Below are 21,037 nucleotides of genomic sequence, written 5' to 3'. Positions count from 1 at the left end.
ATTGAATGGGAGTGGCCAGATTAGGTGTCTTAGTCTTGTTCTTGACCTCAGATGGAAAGCCTTCAGTTTTTCATGTTGAGTTTGGGCTTATTATATATTGCCTTTATTATGTTAAGGTGCATAACATATGTAAAGTAATAATAATAAATATTATTCAACCTTAAAAAAGGAATCTAACCCCTGAAACAACATGGATGGACCTGGAAGACATTATACTAAGTGAAATAATTAGACACAGAAAGACAATATTGTATAATCTCACTTATATGTTGAATCTAAAATAGTCAAATTACTAGAAGCAGAGAATATAATGATGGGTACTGTGGGATGAGTGGAAAAATAAATAGGGAAGTGATAGTCAAAGGTCCAAAGTTTCAGTTATGTAAAATGAATAAGTTCTGGAGATCTACTGTACAGCAATTGTGCCTATACTTAACAGTACTGTATTGTATACTTAAAATTTTCCAAGAGAATAGACCTTATTTTAAGTGTTCTTACCACATAGAAACAATAATATTAATAATGAAGATTGGAGGGATTTTGGGCTGGTGATGGATATGTTTGTGACCTTGATGGTGGTGATGGTTTCATACATAGATACTTAGCCCCTACCTCACTGAGTTGTATACATTAAATACATACAGCTTTTTACATGTCAATCAGATCTCAATAAAGTGGTTAAAAAAAAATCATCTCATTTGTATGTGAAAAATAAGCATAAGAATTCATTTTGGTATCTATTTCTATATACTAACAGAAAAAAGAAGGTATATCAGAAATCCCACTGGAAATAATATACAAGAAAGTTGTTCCAGGAAAAGAAGACATTTTAGAAAAAATATACCCTATAATCTTAAAATTGAGAACAAGATAACCTTGATTTCATAAAATATTTTTCAGAGAAGAGTTAATAAAATAACAGAATGACATCAAACGTGACAATAGAGGGCGGTGCTCATTAAACTGTAGATTACAACACTTACTACCAAAATGAAACACATCAGAATCAAAGAGAAATGGACTGTATACAAAGTCAGTTATAAATGACAGACTTGAAGGGAAAAATATCACAATAGACAATTTAAAAGAGCATCAGACAGCCGTTGCAGTGCACTGAGCTCCACTGAGACAGTGCCGGGGCAAGTGCGAGCTGGACTGGCACCGGGTGACTGTGTGCTTGTTGAGGGAAAGTAGTTAAACATGGGCAAAGGAGATCCTAAGAAGCCAAGAGGCAAAATGTCATCATATGCTTTCTTTGTGCAAAGTTTCTGGGAGGAACACAAGACACAGCACCCAGATGCTTAAGTCAGCTTCTCAGAGTTTTCTAAGAAGTGCTCACAGAGGTGGAAGAGCATGTCTGCTAAAGAGAAAGGAAAATCTGAAGACATGGCAAAGGTGGACAAGGCCCATTATGAGAGAGAAATGAAAACTTATATCCCTCCTAAAGGGGAAACAAAGTTCAAAGATCCCAATGCACCCAAGAGGCCTCCTCAGGTCTTTTTCTTGTTTTGTTCTGAGCATCGCCTGAAAATCAAAGGAGAGCACCCTGGCTTATCCATTGGTGATGTTGCAAAGAAGCTGGGAGAGGTATGGAGTCAACACTGCTACAGATGACAAACGGCCTTATGAAAAGAAGGCTGCTGAGCTCAAGGAGAAATACGAAATGGATACTGCTGCCTACCGAGCTAAAGGAAAGCCTGATGTGGCCAAAAAGGGAGTTGCCAACGCTGATAAAAGCAAAAAAAAGAGGAGGAAGACGAAGATGATGATGAATAAGTTGGTTCTAGCACAGTTTTCTTTCTCTTGTCTATAAAGCATTTAATTCCCCCCCCCAACCTCTACACAACTCACTCTTTTTAAAGAAAAAAATTGAAATGGAAGGCTATGTGAGATTTGTTTTTTAACTGTATAGTGTCTTTTTTTGTATAGTTAACACTACTGAATGTGTCTTTAGATAGCCCTGTCCTGGTGGTATTTTCAGTAGCCACTAACCTTGCCTGGTATAGTATGGGAGTTGTGAATTGGCAGAAATTAAAGCAGGTTCTTGCTGGTGCACAGCACAAATTAGTTATATATGGGGATGGTAGTTTTTTCATCTTCAGTTATCTCTGATGCAGCTTACATGAAATAATTGTTCTGTTAACTGAATACCACTCTGTAATTGCAAAAAAAAAAAAAAAAGTTGCTGTTCTGTTGACATTCTGAGTGCTTCTAAGTAAATACATTTTTTTTTTAATTAGGAAAAAAATAAAAGAGCATCAGAATTGCTAGATGAAATAAAAATAGCTAGGAAATACAAAAATGGTCTGATATAAACATATTGTGTTCCTGAAAAAAAGTACAAACAAAGCAGGAATAATATTTAAAAATAAAGGAATAGCTAGCTGTCTTGATTGAAAGGACATTTAATTGTCATCTAAAAGGGCAGAACTTCATAAATGAAAAACAGTGAACAAAAACAACAAAACATATCTCGTGAAATTACTAAATTTCAAGTACAAAGAAAAAATCTTATAAAGCATTTAGTTATGAATAAAACAACTCAGCTATAGGAAGAAAAAATATTTTTGCTACAGCCTTTACACAAACAATGAAAAATGCCAGAAAATTATTAAAATATCTGCTACAGAAGTTCTTTTTTTATTTAAAAAAAATTTAATTGATTTTGGAGAGAGGATGGGAGAGGGAGGGAGGGAGAGAGAGAAAAAAACATTAATGATGAGAGAGGATCATCTGGGGATCAAGCCCATTGAGCCCATAACCTGGGCATGTGTGCTAACCAAAAATGGAACCGTGACCACCAGATTCATTGGTAGACACTCAACCACTGAGCCACAACTACTGGGCTGGAAGTAGTTCTTAAAGTGAAGTCTGAGTTCCTTAGGAGGCTCAAAAATTTCCATGTAGCTTATAAAGGTCAAAATAATTTCAAAAAATACTAAGATATCACTTGCTCTTTTTTATTTTCTATGAACGTCTAATGGAATTTTCTGGAGACTATATGATATGAGATATTGTAAGAGACTGAAGCAGATATGAGAGGCTATTTGTTTTCTATTAAACTGAACATTCAAGAGATTTGTAAGAATGTCAAACAATGTGGTCAAAAAAGATGGTAGATGTGATTTCAATCTTTATTAAGATTTGTTTTTTGGTCTAATATAATCTAGACTGAACAATGTTCCATGTGCTCTAAGATTCCTTTTTCTTTAATAACAGTAACCTTGAGCTAGATATTTCAACTTTCTAAACTCTGGTTTCTTTATTTGTGAAGTAGGCTGTGTGCTATGATTTTATAATTCCTAGCACCACCCTCTTTGTGGCTCTACTTAGGGTTCCCTCTCTTGGCAGTACTACCAGAATTTCCCTTCCTTTGTACCTGACAGAGCCTCAGCAAATTAATGTGTTTCCTCTTTTAGTTATATTTGCATTACAATCAGGAGTAGAGATTTATGCTTGGTAACCCCTCCCACCATACTAGAATCCACAAATATGAAAAAGAATGGTTGAAAAAGTACAGGGCATATTCTGGATGTTTTTAGTATTTACTATATGGAAGACATTCTGCTAGATAGTGGGATGTAAACAAGGAGATAGCAAAAGTGTAACAAGATAAAGGCATCTAACAGAGAAGCTAAGATAAATGTTATTGGAAGCATAGACGGAATGAAGCATATCACTGAGGGTTTGTGAGGTTTCTTAGAGGACCAAACCACTAAAGGACATGTCCTGATTTCTAGCAATAAGAATATTTTATCCCAAGGAAGGGAAGCATTCAAATTCTTTTTCCAATATCTAGTTTCTCTGAACAGAGCTTTTTATATGTATATGCCTGATATTCCAAACAAATATGCATAGCCTGGTAATTACATAAGCACATGAAATATCCAAAAAGCATCAGAAAACAGAGAGCAAAACATGATCTTTACCTTCAAGATCTCAATTTTCTCTTTCTCAAAGTCAACTTACTTTTACAGATCTAACATTTCTTAGTAAGTAAATGTGCCTGACATTTACACTTTTCTCAATTTGAATTTTCTGTTTTGCCCACTTGATAGAACTGAGTCTAAACTAATGTTTTCCAAACTCCCACATAATGTTTATTTTTAAATATCCCCCACCCCCATATATTTTCTCATCATGAGCAAAATAGCAAGGTTCAAATTCCAGATTTATCAGTTGCATGCTAGGAAAACAGGAAAGATGTCATTTATTCTGAACACCAGTTGCTTTGTAAATTGGGTACTATATGTAAATTTTCAGCACAGTACACAGTAGACATAATAGTGACTAGGTCAATGAGAGAAACCTGTCTGCTCTCTTACCCCAGTGCAACATGGAGAATACTCTTTGCTTTCCCAGTTTTCTCAATCATTTGTAACCTGATGTGATTGTGAGAAAAATTCCTGCTAGATTTTCAGTGTGCCAAACCAAAAGATAGGGGAAGAATAAGCAATCTAATCCTGTCTAATCATGTATTCTTATAACACTTGTTATATTACATCTAGAACTCGACTTCTGAAATTAAAAGTCACAAATTCACTGCCACAAACATACTCTGGTTTTACCTTAAAAATAAAACACTTGCCCAGGTGTGGCTCAGTGGTTGAGCATCGACCTAGGATCCAGGAGATCGGGGTTTGATTCCCGGTCAGGGCACATGCCTGGGTTGTGGGCTTGATCCCCAGCAGAGGGCACGCAGGAGGCAGCCGATCAATGACTCTCTCATCATTGATGTTTCTCTCTCTCTCCCTCTCCCTTCCTCTCTTTGAAATCAATAAAAGTATATTTAAAAAAATGATGGTCTTGTGCCTCTGGCATGAACTGCAGAGGAATAGAAGGATATCAGATAAACCTCACAATATCATCTTTCTTCCTCTAAAGGTCACTTGCTGTCTTGGCACTTTCTTTAACCTAGATGTCTACCATTCTTCTCCTGTATTAAACACAGTCCTATTTAGTTTTAGAGGAGTCTTTATAGATATTTTCAGCAACTTCTCACTTGCCAGAAGTATAGTACAGTTTATGACTGACATACCCATTTGATTTGAATTTTTTTTTATTTATACAAGATCTATACATTCCATCAAATGAAAGTAAAACTTGTTTTTAGTGTCCCATGGAGTTGACCATGTAAGATGAAAATAAAACCAGCAAAGATTTTATTATAATTAATGGTGCTTAGGATGGTGCATGCCTCCCTTGGCCTGAAATGAGATCAGGGAGTTATATGATCAAGTGACTTTCCAAATAGAGATGAAAATGTTATTTTTTATAAGCTTCATTTTATAATTCTAGCAAAAGACTATCAAATTTTACTCGTGATATTTTTAAACCTATTTTATAGTCCCAATACTATTCTATGTTAATGCCATAGTTTTAGTAGGAATTAAAGTAGGGCTCAGAGGAGTATAATTTCCAGGAGCATACTTCATGGTACTTTGCAAATTATTTTATTCTTTTGGCCTCACTTTATTGGCTTTTTAAAGATACTGGCTATATTATACTATAACACTCACACTAGATCCTGTCTTCTCACAAACACCCAGTTTTTATATTTATTATGTTCTCAATCAAGGTGCCTAAAGCATTTTGTGTCCTGAGGGTCAGAATTAGGCACCTTGAATGACAATGTGAACATTTTGAGGATATTTGAAAAGGCAATTGATGTTACTATAGTGGAGGACAGCAGCTGTAAATAGACAATATTATACATCATTTAAAACTTTTTTTAGACCAGGTCTACAATGACTTATCCACATTTCCATATACATAAAGCTCTACAACTACAGGACTCTTTTTTTACTTTTCTTTAAAATATTTTTTGAGAGTTTGATGCTAAATCTAACATAAAGTGAGGCTATTTAAAATATTTGTCCCACTAGTGTGAATATTCATGTTTGCTATATGTATATATTAATATGGTTAGAGAGTATGCCATTAGTCTTTGCTGAGTATTATATAGTGATATGTCATAATAAATTTTAAAAATTATTGTAGGATAATATATGTAAAGAATAACATATGTTGTAGGGTTAGACAGTTTACTAAAAATTTTTCTTGCTTTTTGAGGTAGGCCTACAGTGCTAAGAACTTTCCTCTCAGGACTGCTTTTGCTGTGTCCCATAGATTTTGGGTTGTTGTGTGTTCATTTTCATTTGTTTCCAGGAAGTTTTTTCTTTATCTTATTGGTAAACCCATTCATTGTTTAATAACATGCTATTTAGCCTCCATGTGTTCGAATGTTTTTGTGTTTTTTCACTGTAGTTGATTTCTAATTTTATGCTCTTGTGATCTGAGATGCTTGATTATGATTTCAATTTTCTTGAACTTGTAGAAACTTGTTTTACATTTAAAGTTGTTAGTGACAGATACTTATCTATTGCCATTTAAATTCTTTATGCCTATGTTCCTTTCTCTCTTTCTTCTTCTTATTACAGTAGCCCCTTTAACATTTCCTGCAATGCTGGTTTGGTGATGATAAACTCCGTTAGCCTTTTTTTTTTGTCTGGGAAGCTCTTTATTTCACCATCTATCTTGAATGACAGTCTTACTGGATAAAGCAGTCTTGGTTTCAGATCCTTGTTTTGCATTACCTTGAACGCTGCATGCCATTCACCTCTGGCCTGTAGTGTTTTTGATGAGAAGCCATCTGACAGCCTTATGGGAGCTCCTTTGTAGGTAACAGCTTGCTTTTCTCTTGTTACCTTTAAGATTCTCTCTTTGTCTTGAATTTTTGGCATTTTAATTATGATGTGTCTGGGCTTAGGACTCTGTGCCCCCTGAACTTGTGTGACTTTTTCCTTACCAGGTTAAGGAAGTTTTCTGCCATTATTTCTTCAAACAGGTTCTCTAGCCCTTGCTTTTGACCTCCTCAGGTACTCTTATAATGCGAATATTGTTACATTTCATTTTGTCCCCCAGCTCCCTTAGACTGTTAGAAAGCTCCCCTGTGAAGCCATGAAGACCAGGGATTTTGTTTGCTGGGAGTTTTTTTATTACTGCTTCAATTTCATCAGTTGTTATTAGCCTATTGAGGCTTTCTGATTATTCCTGATTCAGTTTTACATGATCTCACTCATATGTGGAATCTAATAAACAAAACAGACTGAAGAACAAAATAGACCCAGAGACATAGAAGCATGGAGCAGACTGATGAATCTCCGTGGGAAAGTAGGGGTGGAGGACTGAGTGGGGAGAAATTAATCAAAGAACTTATATGCATAACCCATAGACACAGACAATAGTGTGGTGAAGGCCTGTTGGGGGGGGGATGATGTGGTCAGTGGGGAAAAAAGGGAGGATATCTGTAATACTTTCAACAATAAAGATTAAAAAAAAAATAATACATTTGTGTATTAGTTTGCTAGGGCTGTTATAACAAAACATGATTGATAGACTAGGTGGCTTAAACAATAGTTCCTTATTTTCTCACAGTTTGGGAGGCTAGACATCCAAGATCAAAGTGTTGGTAGGTATTGTTTCTTCTGAGGCTGCCCTGCGTGGCTTGGGGATGGCTGCCTTCTCACTATACTGTCAGGTAATCTTTCCTCTGTGCACTTTGCTCTGGTGTTTGTATGACCTAATCATCTCCTCCTCTTATAAGGGCATCAGTCGGATTGGATTAGGGACCATCCTAAGGGTCTCATTTTAACTTAATTACCTCTTTAAAGGCCTTATCTCCAAATATATTCCACATTCTGAGGTACTAGTGGTTAGGGCTTCAACATACAGATTTTGAGGAAATGCAGTTCAGCCCATAACAATATGAACAGTTTGGTAAAGTTTTTCAGAAACACACACCATTGCCAGTACCACAGAAGCCTCTCTGTGTTCCCTTCTAGTCACTACTCCTGTACCAGCAAGCGAAACCTCTGCTGATTTTTATCTGCATACATTAGATATTTTCTCTTGTATTTTATATGAATGTAATCATATATCATGTGCTGTTTTATATTTAGCCTCTTTCAATTAACTTCACCCATAGTAGCTTGCATAGTTGTAGATAATTCATTCAAATTGTATAATCTGTTAATAAATCTACTTGTTTATCTATATTACCACTAATGGGCATTTGAATAGTTTCTAGTTTTGAACTATTACAAATAGCACTGCTATGAATTTTCTTTTACGTGTCTTTTAATGAGCACTGTCAAAGGGTAGAACTGTCAGTCATAACATATGCTTATATTCAGCACCAGTAAATCTGCTATATTGTGTTTCAAAGTTTCCAGACCAATTGAACAATGTCATGCATGCGATACCTATTTCACAAAGGCAGGCTTTGTAATTTAGAATCAGTGTAATAAGTCAAATATGGCACAGGGAAAGAATTACAGAAGAACTTTGAGTCTCCAGAATACTTACTGATGATTTTAAGATGTCACACATACATCAGGTAAGAGTGCAAAGTACTATTGTACTAACACTAAGAAGTCAAGGACGAAATGAACATGCCTTTGCTTAACTACTTTCCTTAACTGACAAAAATAGACATAATTTTTAAAGAATCAAAGGTTAGAAATAAGAGAACATCCTGACTCAAGAAGCCTTGATTAATGGCTATCATCAATAAATCAACAAACAAGTATAGGTGAAGATGTGGAGAAAAGGAAACACTTGTGCACTGTTGGTGGGAATGCAGATTGGGATAGCCACTGTAAAAAGCAGTATGAGGTTACCTTAAATAATTAAAAATAGAATTGCCTTATGATCTAGTGATTATGCTTCTGGTACTATATCCAAAGAAGCCTGAAACACTAATTCAAAGAATATATGCACCACTATGTTCATCCCAGCATTATTTATAATAGCCAAGATTTGGTAGCAGCCCAAGTGTTCATCAGTAGATGAGTAGATAAAAAAGATTTGGTACATGTATACAATGGAATACTATACAACTGTAAAAAAGAAGGATCCCTTACCCTTTGAGACAGCATGAATGGATCTGGAGAGTATTATGCTAAATGAAGTAAGCCAGTCAAAGAAAGACAAATATCACATGATCTCACTTATGTGTGGAATCTAAGAAACAGAATAAGCTAAAAAAAAATAGAAAAAAACCTCATAGAGAATAGACTGACAGCTGTTAGAGGTTAGGGGGTAGGAGGGCTGGGTGAAGAAGGTGAAGGTATTAAGCAAAGAAAACCCCCAAGAAACCCCTCATAGACACAGACAACAGCATGGGGGGGATAAGTGGTGATGGAAGGAGACTAGACTTGGGGTGGTGAACACACAATACAATATACAGATGATGTATTATAGAATTGTACACCTGAAGCCTATATAATTGTATTAAACAATTTCACCCCAATAAATAAAAATAAATAAACAAAAAGCATTGATTATACCATTAACAGATTATCAAGGAAAGTTTTGAGGAACATTTTTCCAGAAACAGAATGATTAAAAAAGTTTTTTAAGGTTGTGATAATCTCTCAGGAATTCAAATACCTTACTACCCTCTAAACTTTGAGGGGTGGTCATGACAAGGAGTGTGCTTATCACTTTCTCGTTTGCTCTCAATCCATTCCCTCAGCTTCTCCCAACCTAATTTGCATTAATGGATACTGAATTCTTCAAATTATCTTTCCAAAGATCATTTACCAACAGGATTCTAGGTGGGTTCAGCGAACAGAAATGCAATAGGGAGTTTGGAGGAACTGAGAAAGAGAAATAACCAGTACTTTCTGTTTCTACTCTTTTTCTAGGCACCCTCTACCACAGTTTCAATTTCCATTGAAACTGGTCACACTGCCTGGCCGGGCCTGGCTCAGCTGTTGAGCTTCGACCTAGGATCCAGGACATCAAGGTTCGATTCCCGGTCAGGGCACAGGCCTGGGTTGCGGGCTGGATCCCCAGTGGGGGGCGTGCAGGAGGCAGCCGATCAATGACTCTCATCATTGATGTTTCTATCTCTCTCTCCCCCTCCCCCTTCCTCTCTCTGATGTCAATAAAGATATATATTTTTAAAAAAAAGAAAAGAAACTGGTCACACCATTTTTGTCTTTGGTTTTTCCAAATCCAAAGATGTTAGAGTCTTCTACTGTTGGTATTTTTTAGTTGCCTCACAATCCCTTGTTTGACTTTCCAGCTTTTTCATGTCTTTGTAACTAATTCACTCTATTGACATATGTAGGATGAGCTTTTGCTAATTAAACCCTAAATGCAGTTTTGGTATCAGAAGTGGGTCCACAGAAGAAACTTTCAATCTGGGATCTGGGATTGGATTACTTCCCTCAAGGAGCTTCCTGACTTAAAAGCACTTTTTTTGTGTGTGTGTGCTAAAGGAAAATGTGATGCTAATAATTTATGGTGTGCAGATGCATCAGGATAATTCATATCACTACATATTATCACTTTTAGAGGTTTGAGGTAAAATGCCAATTTTGGAAAATGTTTTGAGAAATAAGTATTTACTCGCTGCTTCTAACAGTTGTGCAGAGCTTTGAAAAAGGCAAAGATAGGCTCAGACTTTTAAACTTTCATCTCCAGGTATCAGAATGTGTTTCCTTTAAGGCCTTAAATATCTGTGGGTGTTTTTTTTTTTTTTTTCTTTTTCTTTATTTTGTAGCCATAAGGCAGGCATGGCTAAAAGTCTGACCTCAAATCTAATTAGGCTGACTGTAGAATTAAAACATAACTCAAATGCATGACATTGCCACATTTTTTATGTTAGGATTTGAGCATTGCCTTGGAAGGAGTGGAACCCTCAGGTTGGGATAAGAAATTCTGAGAAGACAAGTGAGTCCAAAAAGTTGAGCCTTGCTCACCAGTAGCAGTACCCTTCCTCCAGTGTCCGAGGAAACCAGACTTCCCTTTCTTAAAACTGTAGTGAGTTCATCTGAGATGTCTGCTTGTAAGAAAATATCTATCATATCTCAATTTTATTACCCTTGTTGCTCTAAGACTGGCAATTAGAAAAATGTTGGAAGAAATTTTGATGAATGACTCTTACAGCTTTACTTAGGTTAGATATCAAAATATATTCATTTGGTTTGGATATGTGTAATTGATAAATGAAAATCACAATGAAGCATTCATCACAGGCTTGCAGAACATAAGCTTAATACACAAACAGTTAATCTAAGAATGTGGCTTTGTTTTAAAAAAAGCTAACTAAGCACTTGTTAAAAAAAAAAAGCCAGAACATCTTTTACTTCATATTTTATAAAAAAACTTTGAGCATGTTTTTAAAGAAAATGGTATTTTCTTTCTGAAAGTTAAAATCATTGCTATAAACAGTCATATTTGTCATGTTAACTTTAATTTTAATTTATAACAAGGATACTAGGAAACAGAAAGTTTAAAGATTTTATGAAATCAGGAGACTTTGGTTTAGTTACACTAATAATGATACATATAAATTGCCTACTCTTAATCTTTTAAAAATATTCCAAAATTCTATTTTCTTACATACAAGATATACACTCCTCAGGAATCATTTCTAAATATCACCTCATATTGTTTGGATAGTAAGAATAAAATGAGAAAAACATTTGATTTGGTGTTATGTGTGTGTGGGTATGTATGTGCATTTAGAAAATGCTATAGGACAGTAAAAAGTATAATGAAATTGTACCTTATGACTTCTGACCAAATGGATTTCTGACTGATAAAGCACTCTAAGAATATAAAGTGTTATTAATTAGGATAATGCATATTTAGAGAAAACAAATGTAAGCACTTTTTTTTTTTTTTTTTAATGGTGATGGGCTCTGAGCTCTTAGTTCCAATCCAGGAAAATGAAACCGAATGATTTCATCTTTTTCCCCCTTAATGTGCACAGGAGGACTAAGAAGGCTGGGCAGGATCAGAAAGGGTAGAAAACTAACACAAACATAGCTTATTCTACTGTGAGATCAGTGTGAGGCCTCATCTGCACTATTCTATTGTGTGATGCTAGTAGAATTAAAGATAAAATGTAGTTGGGAAAAGCTCAGGAAGATGTAACTTAAATGGCCAAAATGATGAAATGGCTCCATGAAAAATGAGATTAGGATTCTCCAACCTGAGAACATGAATGTGAAGAGAATAATGATTAAAACAAATAAACTGGCCTCTCAGACTGATTCTAGCTCAAGGAAATCTTGGGGGGAAAATGACGAATAATGGTAGTTAACTTTATCAAATATTAACAATCTGTCAGATTCTGTTCTGAGGGCTTTATACATGCTTATTTATGTACTCATCAAAATAATTAGACACAGCAGATGCTATTCTTTTTCCCACTTTGTAGATGATGAAACTGAAGGTGACCCCAGTTAACTTACACGACACCATGTTAAAAAACTGGGCTGGCATCTGAATTCTAATGGTATAGACATATGGAAATGGTTTTCAAATTGTAATATATATAAGATTTTCTGAGATTGTTTATTAAAAATGTGGACTTCTGGCCAAAGAATTAAGTGTATAGCCCAGAAATATACATTTTAAAAACACAAGTACTAATGCAAGTGTGTCTATGACCTATACTTGAAGAAATACCAGGTTGGTAAATAAATACTTCCTGAAAATCCATTCAATAGATGTATGACTTTGGTCCAATTATTTAAAACCTTACTTTCCTGATCCACAAAAGATATAGGATAATAAGAATATTAATATAAGTAACTTTAAAAATGATTAAGCAATTTACCTATTAAAGTGCTGATCATAGAGTAATTAATACATATTAGTGTTTATTTTAAAGCAAAGTTAGCTATGACTGTAGTTCAGTCATAGTTATTCTACTAAGTAATTTTGCTGCTGCTTCTTACATATGTACATTTTGAAGCAATATTTTCTTTTTCATACAAATATTTTGAATTTCATATGTGCCTCCATTCTCTATTTGAGAATATTTTTTTTTTTTCTCTTTGTGTGTTTCATTTACCTTTTATTGCACTATGTAAAACTTCCCTCGACTATTCCAATCCACAATAGTCTCTAGCTAGATGCCAATTATGGAATCCCTGCCACTTTCCAAACACCATGTTAGTCAAACTCTAGGCCTTTAATCCCCATAAGTATTACTCTCCAATCTTTATAGGAAATTCAAACAATGTGTTTAAAGGAGAAGTAGAAAATCAGGAGCCAGAAACATACTGAAGTTCTATCTATGGAGCTCAAGGTCAGTTAACTACACTATCTCTTTTGACTTTACCCTCTCTACAACTCATTAGAGTTTACAATTTTCTCACGCTATTGCTCAGCAACTTTTATGTGTTTATTAGTTTTAAAAATTGTTATATTTTATGAATAGCTACAAAGAAACCTATAATTCACATACTTTATTTTTAATCCTCAAAACTAAGATATATTTATAAAGTTAGGTGCATTTATTCCTTAAAGCTTCAAAGTCAAATAAGAATGTATACACACTTTGAATAATTATAAAGGCAATGTTTATTAAAGTGTGTGTATACGTTTTTTGGGGACACCCTATAGTTAGTGGTTGGAGGATATATGATTTGGACCCATGAATATCTGGTGTCAAAGTCCACTATTTTCTTCATACTTATTCAGTCATTCAGTAATTGATCTGAGTGCTCACTAGTAACCAGGCTTTACAAATAGCTTGGAATACATTCATGTCCAGAGAAGAAAGTCCCCTGGCTTTAATAAACTAACATTTTATAATGTGGTCTTTCAATTTTTTGACTATTGTGAGCACCTTGAGGGCAGCAGCCAAGTGATAGACTAACAGAGCCAGGGGCCAGATCTCTCCAATACAGTTGCCTGAAGCATACTGACGACTGAGGAATCTTATAGTTGATCAACTCAAAGGATAGTAACACACTATAAGGGCCAATTAGTAATTCGTTGTACTTTATCCCAGTGCTTCAAAATAATCTCTTCTTCCAGACTCCAATGCAAGGCACAATGAATCCCACAGCACTTCCATAATAGCTTTTATACTACTAAGGAGAGTACTTATCCCATTTCACTACATTGGTTGTTTATTTGTCTTCATTATTTTTTATTGAGCTTTAAGATCTTTATAGACTAGGTTCAATTTTTAAAAAAAATTATATCCATGGAAATCTACAGGGTGGGGAAAAAGTAGATGTACAGTTATTAGTATGTGAAACACAGAGTTTACTCTTGTATTATTATTTATTAATTATTTTCCATATGAACAACTGTAAACCTACTTTTGCCCCACCCAGTATATCTGGGAAATAAGAGGAAGTACACAAATTTCTGTTGAAATAAGGGAGAAAAAAATCTTACCTAGTAATTTTATCAATACATGGCATTCTCAAAAGGAATAAATATATGAAAGTATATATATACATATATATACATATATATATTATATATATATGTAAGTATAAATGAAACAACTCATACAACTAGAATACCACCACTCATACAACTAGAATAACAACCTTTTTCAAGACGTGAGCACTCAGTGGGCTTAAGCTTAAATTTTAACTATGCCACTTACGCTCTATTTCATCTAAAACAAATCTAACTTCCTAAGCCTGAATTACATTATCTAGAAATCTCATATAGTTTAGATAGTTACAAGTCATTTTAAAATTAAATGAGACAATATGTGTACTTATAGATATACCACCCTATATGAAAGTAACAAGATATAATAATCCCTTATCTTGGATTATCAATCTACTCATATAAAATTGGTATAATACAGTGATTTAGGAACTAAGCTTTCAAATCCAAGGACTGAAATTAAACTTCTAGTTTACCAATTTTAAAAAGTGGGATCTTAGACATGCTTCTTAACATCGTAAAGCCTCAGGTTTCTCAGTTGGAAAAAGTAAATTTTATTAATTGTACCTCATCACACATAATGATTCTATGAGAGTTAAATGAGGAAATACACTAAAATTATTAGCACACTGCTTTAAATTTAGGAAGCCATAAAAACTTCAATATCTTATTCATTTTTAGAAAAGTGTACGGTTAAACATTATTTAGCATGTTCAGGCACCATGCTAAGGGAACATGACCAAGACTAAGAAATGTCCTTCCCCAGCCAGTTTGGTTCAGTGGTTAGAGCGTCAGCCTGCGGACTGAAGGGTCCCAGGTTCGATTCCGGCCGAGGGCACGTGTCTCAGTTGCAGGGTCTGGGTCAGGGCACGTTTGAGAGGCAACTAACTCGTGCCTCTTTCACACTGATGTCTCTCTCTCTCTCTCTCTCTCTCGCCTCCCCCACTTCCAGTCTCTGCATAGCAATGGAAAAAATATTCTCTGGCGAGAATTAAAAAAAAGAAAGAAATTTCCTTTGTATTTCCTCTACTTCCTCCAGTTTCATCATATGTGTGGATGTCTAATCTATGATGTATTACTCTTATATAGCTGTTACTCTAGAGGAACTAGATTTGCCTTTTTCATTCAATTTAAATATTACCAGACTCTTAAAATATAGATTAGTCATTAACCTAACTTGTGTTAATTGATTTTTTTCTTGCATCATGAAAATTATAGACAACAAAAATAAATATTGCTTTGCTATTTACTCCTATTTAGTAATTTGAGCAAAAGTGAGATCAAGGCATTGGATCCAATACTGTTCTCACTTCTAAATATGCCAGGCTGTGAAAAATCTGCATTTGGTTTCCCTTATACATCTTGAATGTATTTCATGTATTTTTTTAATGTTTTTTTATGATCTATTTTCTCACCAAACTCCACATGCCTGATGGAAGATGTAAAAAAGCTATTCCATATGCTTTGTATAAAATATGTTAAAGGCAGAAAATTGGGCACAAAACTGTCTACTTAGAAAAAAATGAGCTGAACGATTACATGATTTTTCCATCTGAAGAGGAAAACTATATTTAATTGATCTTTTTGAGTTTAAATTTCCAAACTAAAAATTCAGGTGATAAAAATTTAGTAAACAATAAAATAATTGGTCTTTTAAAGATAACTGTTTATAAAAAAGTGTGTATTGGTTTATAAAGATAAGTGTGTATTACTTGAGGTATACTTTCTAAGGTAATTTATAATACAGCTATGACAGATTAAGAATTATGCAAAAAACAGGAGCAAGGTTTTTATCTAATTTATTAGTTTATAATTTATGCCATAAAAATTTTAAAACAACCTAAAATAAAAGGAACATATTCAATGTTTTAATAAGCATATATTAATGAAGCAAACTATACAACAAATATTTCATTGATGGAATTCAGATTATTTAGGATTAAATTTAGGTCCTAATCTTTCTGCATGGTAAAATTTTTAAAAATTAAATTTAAATATTTTCTGTAACATAGTTTTAGTGCTCTTCAGGAATGTGTGAGGAAATGCTTTAGGTCTCATAATGTGTTTGATGAATTGTAACTTAGTTGATATTCTTCATAACCCAAGCAAAGTATTATTATGACCCTTTTACAGATGAGAAAACTGAAATGGAAAGCAATTAAAGAAGCCATGCAAGTTCATACAAAGTTAGGATTTAAATTGTGAGCTGTCCAATTCCAATGCAAAGCGTTTTTCCCACTACTTAATGATGTCCATTTGCTACTGTTGTAATAACCTGGTTATTATTTAACAGGAAAGGAGGAAAGGAAGGCTAGTAATATAGGCAAGCCATTTACACAGCTTTGCCCAAAAGCTGCATTTAACATTCTCCAAGCCTGTTCCCTGATGATTAATGGGGCAAGGGATTAGACAAAGGCGGTTTAGACACATGTCCAGTAAGGTCTGACCAGTAAGGTCTGAGTGACATGGGAAAAGCTTGCTGGTCAATCACACCTGGAAACAGGTTGGCCAGGATGGGTGTGACCACTGTAAACTCACAAAATCTAAATGTATAAACTTCCAAACAAAGGAAGTTCCTGCTCTCTTGGCTCCAGGGCCTCTCTCCTGTGTGCACATGGCGCATCCCCTGTGGGCTCCACACGTGGACTGATGGACCTTAATGTGGCCTGGATGCTGAACCCCACCCGGCTGCAGCGTGGAACAGAAACTCCACACACTGGCCTCGCTTCTGTCTCTGCTGAACACCCAGCTGCCCCTCTTTCAGGACTGGCTTGGGGGAAATGGGCCACTGGAAACTAAAAGACATTAACTCCATACCAATAAGACTTTCTTCCACCTCTCATCCCCTCACAGGGGCTTCTGAAAATGCTTATTTCAGCAGTGCCCCAAGAACTCCACAAATAACAAAGGGTTCCCACTAGTGTCCCCTGGCAGCACCTTTTGATCTTTCTTGGAACACATTGTTTGTAAGTTACCAGTTCTGCAAGGAATGTCACACATACAGAAAAAAGAAAGTCTAATAAGTAAAATATAATAATTAAGGTCTTTGGTAGAATATCTATTACATTTTTAATATAACTAAAAGATCTTCATCTAGGTAAACATTACAGGATATTGCCCCGAGAAGTCTTTAGAAGAATAAATGATTTACGTGTTATTTATGGTCAGTAGTAATCCTTACTCTAGAGAAATGAAACAGTAAGTAATCTCATTTCCTGACTAAAAGCATGTTGATAATATAACATTATATGACCAAAACTCTCTATCTTCTGGATACTTTTTATATTTTGCTGAAATTAACAAATAATTAAAACAGTTCAATATTAATTTGTAACAGTATCCGCATTAAATCATTGGTAGTGTCTGCAATGATGGTAATTTGGACTAGGAGGGTCACAAAGGAAAAGCGAATGGATAAAAGATATATGGAAGACACATTTCATGAGTCACCAATGACAACTTCCTATTTTCGATCAGGTCTCATCCCTTTCTGGCTTGTGAAACGAGCAAAATAGCAGGGACACTCAGAAGAAAAGGAAAAGATAATGAGCTATGAGGTGAGTTTAAATAAACGGGTGGTAATGACAAATAAGGGGGGGCTATGTCTATTCATGCTGAGAAGAAAGGTTAGGGCTGGAAACAAAAGGCACACTTCCACAGCTGGGGAAGTTCATGAGGAATATGTGCATATAGCTAAGACAATGTAAAGGGAGGGGAAGGGAGATTTAGGACCAAACCTTTCAGGAAATCCAACATTTAATGACCAGATGGAAAAGAATGAGCCTACTAAGTAGCTGGCACAGGAGATACCAGAGATGTAGGAGGAAAACACACATTTCTACCAATGTAGGTGATAAAGAATCCAAAATGAGAGTGAACATTTATTAGGTCAAATGCTGATAAAAATGAGCTGAAGCCTGAAATGTCCATTTTATTTATTATAAAGAAACTTCTATATTTATGTTTGTTTCCAGGTTAACGTATTAATGTATTTTTTGCCAATATTTTAATGCAAAAATGTTTGGTTGGATAATTAATTTACAAATTCTATCAACTCTTCAGCTTCTAAGCATTAATAAATTGAATTCAGTAAAAAAAATTGTAATGAACAATTAAGGATACAGGTCTTTAAGGCTTAATGATTTCAAAACAATTTATGTAGCACAAGATTTACCTTAAAAAATATTTTCAAATTCATATAAACAGTTTTAGTATAATGTTATCTCTTGAAAACTAAGAGTAGATGTTAAGTAGATTAAGTAAAATAATTTAAATGAATTTAATTAGTTAATAATTTGCAAAGGATAAATATTACATTAAAAAATCAATTTTCCCTTTAAAGTTTCGTATATTTTTATTTAAGTTACTTTCATCTCATCTTCTTGAACTTAAGTACAATTTAAATGCAAAAGCTTTGCTGTGAAAGTATATCAAACATGTCATGAGAACGAAAATTAAAGTTATCTTTAAGTTTTATATATATATGTAACTGAAATCTATGGAAGTCAAGTTTCAACGAGAATAGAAACTTAGAACTTATCCAACTGAGGATTGCCTTACTGTGGGGGGAAAAAAAAAATTCACGGAAATCTTTTATGTGGCTTTCAAACTGTGTGAATACCTGTGTATGTACACACACATATACATTTCAGTGTTTCCACATGTGGATTAGGTGATTATGTAAAATATTTACCATACTTGTATAAATAAAAATTAAGACTGAAATCTATTTCTTTGTGTTGAGGTTTTAAAGTTCACATAAATAACACCTCTTCCATCTTGAGTTGGGAATTAATTGTGATATAAAGGCATAAAAGACAAAGATTTGAGATGAAAATAACAGCTTTAAAATGATAAGCTGTTTAGAAAATTTGTTTTAAATCTGCAGCAGGGAGGCCTTGCTAATACTTCAAACTGGATTGAACAGACCTAAAAATTCAAAGCTTCCAAATGCAAGCTTCAGACTGAAGGCATGAAAAGTTGTGATTTTTGAGGCTGGTACCAAAACAAGAGGAGGAAATGGAGATGAATATCCTGCACATATTTCCTTCTACACAGTTTAGCAAATAATTTAGTCCTTTGTCTATGGATATGAGAATGTGAGTAGTGCAGAGAAAAGCCAAGTATCACCTGAGGCCAGAAAGTCCTTTCACTTGGAAATTGAAGCAAAGGAGAAAGGTTGTTTCCCTTCTCATTACCATGCATTAGTCATGTGTATTTAATTTAATTAACTCAGTGTATGAGTGTAGACTTGTTAGGTATACCATAGCAAATTCTCCTTCCATTAGTCCCTTGTTATATTTTTTTAAATGCTGAAATTCTTTCAGTCTAGGAATAAAAAAGAATTTAGACTAGTAACAAGACTAATGAGCAGGAAGTAAGGACTTCTATTAATTATATATATATATGATCTCACCCTGTCATTTTGATATTTTTTGCTAACTTCTATGTTAATGTTGATCTAATATGGGCCATAAATTGCATCCTAAGCAAAAGTATAAAACACCTGGTAAATTTATCTAAAAATAAAGGCATTCTTGTCGCCAAGCCAGTATTTTCCGTCTTAACTGGTTTTTACTTTTCACTACAACATGTGCTATAAAGAGAAGCCACTGAGAGTTCTTGCCTCTGCTTTGTACCTTTGGCTTCTCCTTCCACTTGCCTACAGGATTTAAAACATCTCTAAACATATACCAGGGCCACTGTATCGATGTTCTATAAAGACTCTATGACCAGTTTCAGTCCAGTCTGAAATTATAACATTTTTGAATGAAAAATGATCAAAATTTCTAACTCATTATGACAAGTGCAGTCCAAATATCAGAAATGGGGTGGGGGGGGGGGGGAGAGCAGAAGCATGTGAGAAGCAGAAGTGCTAGCAGCAAACTCAAAGCGGTCTCATCAGTGTAACAGCCACATCTGAGAGGACTCTGGCCTCCTTGCCAAACTGCTCCTAGAGACACCTCCTTATACTTCACACAGTCCCCAACATGTCCTTTTTGCAATCTTGCTCATCACCTATTGGGGATATTTTTTTCTTTTATGGCAACAGAGAAATGACCCAGAACACAGAACAGGAATCGGCAATCTCCCAGATCCCTTTTTGCATTTAACCTTCGCAATGTAACAAGTACGAAGACCAACCTCAAAGCCATTGAGTTATAAAACAGCCCAGCTGCCCTTAATTTCCCCACCCCTGACTATGTTGGAAGGCTGTGGAGGTTCACAGAAAAGGACATATACTGCATGAGGAAAGGAAATCTGTGTTGTTTAATACTAAATACTCAATTTCTGGACACATGATAGATGCTAAAATAATATTTGTGAGAGAAAGAATGGAAATAACACCTTGGTATGCAATTGAGATAAAATATAGAAGAAGGTAGAGTTAGAACACAGAGTTTAATTATGGCAATTAAAGAAGAAAAAAAAAAAACCTAGGAATTTACTTTTTTAGTTGCTTGAATGTCCAACTCGACTTTATGTGTCTAGACAATAATTATGTGTTCTCCTGGAAAGAGGGCTCCATCAAGGCTCACTAATTTTTGGCTAACATTTTGTACTAAATCTTTGCCTGGAAAATGAACTGATTATAGGTCAGAAGAGAGGTACATCAGTCGTTTCAAAAGCAGACCAATATGCAGGGGATTTTAGACAAAGCATTTCCCCCACACTTCCCCACTGCTGTACTCAGTCCCTTCTCTTTCAGCCGTTTGGTCACACGGAAAGTTAGAGATGGTTTTCTTAACTATAGGGTCTCAGACCTTTTGTAAAGGAGCCTCTGCCTCAATCTGCTGCTTCTGTCCAGGTATTA

At 34.9% G+C, this 21,037-nt stretch overlaps 1 long non-coding RNA gene and 1 pseudogene across 2 annotated transcripts in view; one reads left to right on the top strand and one right to left on the bottom strand.

The window, feature by feature from the left end:
• LOC148093792 (uncharacterized) overlaps positions 1–21,037 on the bottom strand; it is a 205,392-nt gene that overhangs the window by 137,579 nt on the left and 46,776 nt on the right. The gene's annotated exons all lie outside the window — the stretch shown is intronic.
• LOC107526835 (high mobility group protein B1 pseudogene) lies at positions 1,173–1,776 on the top strand (annotated as a pseudogene).

This window comes from Miniopterus natalensis, chromosome 2, assembly GCF_054644295.1.
Source record: "Miniopterus natalensis isolate mMinNat1 chromosome 2, mMinNat1.hap1, whole genome shotgun sequence".
In the NCBI taxonomy this organism is placed as follows: Eukaryota; Metazoa; Chordata; class Mammalia; order Chiroptera; family Miniopteridae; genus Miniopterus; species Miniopterus natalensis.
This window is presented reverse-complemented; position numbering and strand designations above follow the sequence as displayed.